This window comes from Mytilus edulis, chromosome 3, assembly GCF_963676685.1.
Source record: "Mytilus edulis chromosome 3, xbMytEdul2.2, whole genome shotgun sequence".
In the NCBI taxonomy this organism is placed as follows: domain Eukaryota; kingdom Metazoa; phylum Mollusca; class Bivalvia; order Mytilida; family Mytilidae; genus Mytilus; species Mytilus edulis.
The window spans coordinates 55,964,777-55,970,776 of record NC_092346.1 but is presented as its reverse complement, the minus strand read 5'-3'; positions in this window follow the sequence as shown (position 1 = coordinate 55,970,776).

Genomic DNA, 6,000 nt, shown 5'->3' with positions numbered 1-6,000 from the left:
ATAAAGTGTTTTGGGGGTATCAGTTCAAATTGATTTTTTAATATCCAATTGCGTTATCAAAACAGTTTATGTAATGTGGTTTACACACAAAACGAATTTGTTCGTGTCTTTATCTGGTCAAATGTTAATATAGTAGCTACATTTTGTTTTTCATTGTTTGCATGATTCAAAGGATTTCGTTTCAGCAATGCCCACTCTTTGTTCTTTTTTGTCAAATTAACAAAATATAGATAACCATCAAAAGAACCAAACATGATAACGATTTATGTGCTTGTTTTCACAATCGTATTCAATGGTCAATGGTCAGTTAGCCAACGCTACGCACAAGAAAGAGGACGATAAGCAGATACAAATAATGAATTTTAATACTAATTTGTATTATGTATTATTATTGGGTTGAGAACCCTCCCCATTGGTTGTATTTGCCTGTACGTTATCTTCGGTGATTTTTGTGTTTGTGTATATATATACGACTTACTCAAGTAGAAAGCAAACTTGGCTTTTTTTTATTGGCAAAATATTCTAATATCCAGAACATTGATACCTTGGAATTGAAATCTGTTGTAAAGCTTAAACACAGGCAGGTCAATCAAGCCTAAAATGTGTATACCAATGACCTTATTTTCTTATGGTATGCTCCTCTGGATGAATTCTTGTAGCTAGTGATCATGAATTTCGTTTACTTTTTATTTCACAGCTGAACTCAAGATTTATTGGTGTTTTCCTAACATCCAGTGGCAAACATTACATTGATCTGAACTCCAATGTAAAACTCGAGTCTATGACTTTTAAAGTTTGAGCCAGACTTACTTTATTAATAAACATTGTACAATAACAATTTTATTATCAATTATTTGAAAGTAAGCCATCTGATATCTGATATTTAGTCAAATACATATCAATGTTAATCAACACAAAAAACTATCTCATTCAGTCCCCTTGAGTAACTGGGTGAAAGTGGGATATATCAGCACTGCAAGTCACTTATAAAGTATCTGTGATCTTTAACTTTGATATGATCAATGCAGGTCAATGATGATGTCTCGAGTGATATAAAAAAGAAGATGTGGTATGATTGCCAATGAGACAACTCTCCACACGAGACCAAAATGACACAGAAATCAAAAGCTATAGGTCACTGTACGGCCTTCAACAATGACCAAAGCCCATACCCCATAGTCAGTTATAGAAGGTCCCGAAAACAATTCAACAAGAAAACTAACGGCCTTATTCATATAAAAAATGAACGAAAAACAAATATGTAACACATAAACAAACCACAACCACTGAATTACAAGCTCCTGAGGCACATACATACATAATGGGGATAAATATGTTATCTGGATCCCAACCCTGGGACAGTGGTGTAACAGTACAACATAAGAATCTTTTAAAGAAGTTGTCAAGTACCCTAGATGCATCTTTTTACACATTTATATATATTTAAGCACCTGAATATGATTAAATATAACTCAATGAAGCATAACACAAAGGACAAAATGAACTACTTTTAATGTGCAACTCTCCTACATCCAATGATGCAACTTTGCAATCAGAGGTCGCCGACTATTTGGATATATATAAAAGTTGATGTCCAAGTAGCATAGAGTTCAAACAGTGAACTATAAAATACACGTCATCTATAGCAGGTAGTTAATCATAGCACATAGTTTAATGACTATTGTACATGGTGAACTACTATAAGTCACGTTTTCTTCCAGCAACTACAATGTATCATCATTCTTTCAATTGTAGTTTTGTCTTCTGTATTTTAAATAAGTGACTTTGCTGCTTTTCCATGACTGATTTTTATTTGTGTTATTCCACTGAAGTAATACCTAGACATTAACAATCCCACTCTACAATATTTAAACCTAGAATATAATTCATTACTAAGAACCCAATTTTTCTGGATCTTTTATTGCTGATCATTCTTTCTGTTTTCATTTTTACACTATCTTTCCCCAAAATACAGACAAAACAAGAGGCTGTCACAACGACAGCAAACCGGATTTATTAACATTTATTTGTGTCCTGGCAATATCACAAGAACCATTACTGATGAATGGTGAAAGTGAAAATCGTCAATATCAAATTTGACCTCCATTTTGTCATCAGTATCAACATATTAAAATTTGAAAAGCTTAGATTGAATGGTTCATGAGTAAATGCAACAACGTGAATGGAAACGCCATTTTACGATCTTTCAAGAACCATAACTCCTGAACGGTAAAAGTCAAAATCGTCATTATTGAACTTGACCTCTATTTTGTCATCAGTAACAACATATTAAAATTTCAAAAACTTTGGTTGAATGGTTCATGAGAAAATGCACGGACACGACGGGAAACACCATTTTTCAATCTTTCAAGAACCATAACTCCTGAACGGTAAAAGTCAAAATCGTCATTATTGAACTTGACCTCCATTTTGTCATCAGTAACAGCATATTAAAATTTCGGAAGCTTTGGTAGAACAGTTCATGCGTAAATGCACGGACACGACTGGAAACTCCATTTTTCAATCTTTCAAGAACCATAACTCCTGAACGGTAAAAGTCAAAATCGTCATAATTGAACTTGACCTCCATTCTGTCTTCAGTAACAACATGTTAAAATTTGGGAAGCTTTGGTATAACAGTTCATGCGTAAATGCACGGACACGACTGGAAACTCCATTTTTCAATCTTTCAAGAACCATAACTCCTGAACGGTAAAAGTCAAAATCGCCATTTTTAACTTGACCTTTGTATAGTTGTCAGTAATAACATAATAAAATTTTAAAAGCTTTGGTTGAACAGTTCATGAGTTAATGCGCGGACAACATTTGATTGCCGCCCGCCCGCCCTACATCCCAAAATCAATAACCGACATTTTTGTCACAAAAATCCGGTGAAAAACCCGGTGAAAGTCATCATTATATGGCTTTTGGCCAGGGGAGCTAGAAAGAGGAGGGATGGAGTACTCGGAATAGTAGACTTTACTAGTTCAGCTTTATCAAAAGGTTATGCCATAGTCCCAAGTCAAGAAAGATGAACATTGTTGTTTATATCTAGGTTCATTTAGGTCTTTGATGTTGATAGAGGATGTTTCTTAGTATGTTAAATACACTAAAAATTGTTGTCAAGACATTTAACTAGCAATATTTCTCCACTCCAAACTGTTAAATTACTTTATAAATAATTAAAATTTGACTATTGAGAGTGGAGAAATATCGTAATACACGAGTTACAGTGGTGGAATCTGTTTCTCTAATGATTTTTATCTTTCCTTTTCAAAGATTTGAGGAAAGTTGTGTGACGTCATCAGACATGGTCGCCTTTTTTCATGACGTCACAATAAGAAAATTCAAAAGACAATTAAATTTCAACCAATCGTTTGCCGAGAAGAGATTTTTCACTAGTTAGGAGAAATATTTTTCTCACACCGGTCAGGAAATGTGAAAATAGCACAAAAATTAGAGAAACTAGATATCATTGAGATGGGAGCCATCTCTGTGGGCCCAGCTGTGAATAATGTGCATTAAATCAAAGCGCTGTAAGCGCTGAAGGCAGTTAACCAAAAACCAAGGCAACCGTAATTATGAAAACTGTGGCAATGTTGCCTCAACATTAAACATTCATATATAGAACATTCATGTTTATCTAAGATCATCTAATGATTTATTTATTAAGGCAAATAATTTATATGTTATCAAGGTTTCAAAAGCAATGCATACATCAATGTATATTTTTTATGGTGAGTCTGCAGTGGTACAAATTCCCAATGATTGCAGTTGTTCTACTTGGTAGTTAACCTTGGTTTTATTTGACTGCTAGAAGTTCAATTTGATGTAGTATGAACATGTAATAGTATGAATGGACTGGTTTCCCTGGAAAGAAAACTGAGTTTGTGTTCTATAGTACAAAAGTTATGAGACACGAATCAGACAAATGTTCACTACAACAGGGATCAAAGATGAGGTCTGACTGACTTGCCCATAGACTAGTAAATGTAAATGATTTGTTATTTTGTCCCATACATATAAATATATATAATTTAGGGGTGGGGATCTCAACGGTTTTCAAGTTCTCAAACAGGTAGGGTAGGCAGAGGATTTAGGGGGCAGGGGGCCCGTCCCCCCCCTTTTTGGGAAAAATTTGGTTGCTTTTATAGGGAATCACTGAAGCGTGACTGGAGCGGGCCCCTCTTAGGTCAGTCAGTGGGCCCCACTTATGAAAATTTCTGGATCCGCCACTGGGGGTAGGGTGACCCTAGGGACTTCCCCTACATTTCATTTTATTTGTTATATTGTCCCATACATGAATATATATGGTTTAGGGGTGGGGATCTTATTGGTTTCCAAGTTCTCAAACAGGAAGGGTAGGGTGACCCAAGAGACTCCCCCTATATTTCATTTAATTAGTTATATTGATCCATACATGAATATATATTGTTTTGGTGTGGGGATCTCGACCGTTTCCAAGTTCTCAAACAGGAGGGTTGGGATGACCACAGGGACTTCCCTTATATTTCATTTGATTTGTTATATTGTCCCATACATGAGTATATATGGTTTAGGGGTAAGGATCTTGACCATTTCCAAGTTCTCAAACAGGAGAGTGAACAGTGACCTTAGGGACTCCCCCTATCTTTCATCTGATTTGTTATATTGTCCCATACATGAATATATATGGTTTAGGGATGGGGATCTCGACCATTTTTAAATTCTAAAACAGGAGGGGTGGGGTGACCCCTAGCGACTCTTCCTATATTTCATTTGATTTTTCATATTGTCACAAACATGAATATATATGGTGAAGGGGTGTAGATCTCGACCGTTTCCAAGTTCTCAAACAGGAGGGGGTGGGGTAACTCCAGGGACTCCCCCTATATTTCATTTTTTATTTATTATATTGTCCTATACTTGAATATATGCAGGGGCGGATTCAGACGGGGGAGGGTTGCGGGCTTGCACCCCCTTAAATTTGCAAAGCATGGGTTGTTCTCAACTTAATAAAGAAAATTCCGATAATTTTACCTCAATTTTTTTTTTAGCCTCGCTATGCTCGGCGAAAATTTAAGTTTGCGCCCCTCCTAATCTAAAATCCTGGATCTGCCCCTCATATGGTTTAGGGGTGGGGAGCTCGACCGTTTCCAAGTTATCAAACAGGAGGGGATAGAGTGGCCCAAAGAATGCCACCTATATATCATATGATTTACTTACATTAAGGTATATATAATATAGTTGCATTATTTGTGAAAATAAAGAATGAAACTTTCAGCTACTTTAATTGACCCTTCAAAATTGAGAAAAAAACAAATAACCCCTCGAAATTGCAGTAATATGTTTACACTTTAAAAGCATCTCACATGCATTATCATCATTTATTATTTATAAAGAAAATTTAGACTGTGACCATGAACATGTATATTGTTATACTGTTCCCAGCTGTCACGTTGTATTGGATTTTTAAATTAAAATTTATCAAAAAGTAATTTTTAGTTTCTGAATAAAATATTTTTCTGCTTTTTCTTTCTTTTACATATATCTTTTGGTTTACAATACTAGTGTTTATATTCATTTACCATGCATAGATGTATTTTTTCACCTGCTTGGATTTATTTTGTAAATGATCGTCAAACCCGGAATTACCCTTATCCGCTTCCGGAATCGGATCCGATTTTGTAAAGTTTTGTCTTCATGGCCGCCATTGTTATGTGTTTACAATGTTGTTTTTGTCAATCAGATACGATTTTACTCGAATTTATACAATATTTGTCGGCGATTTTCTGTATAAAGCTAGCGGTTGAACAAAATGAACATCGCCGTCATGAATAATAATGATAAAAATAAGTTTTTAGCTCGTTTAATTGGAGACTTTGGTGAACATGGTGAAAAGGTCTGCAAAGTAATTTCTTATTTTCTTTCAAATGTAAGGCGACTACGTCGGGCGTAGCTAGAAACCAACTATCCTAGTCGAAATTCCGCTTGCAAAAGTGGAAGGTCTCGGACCACCGC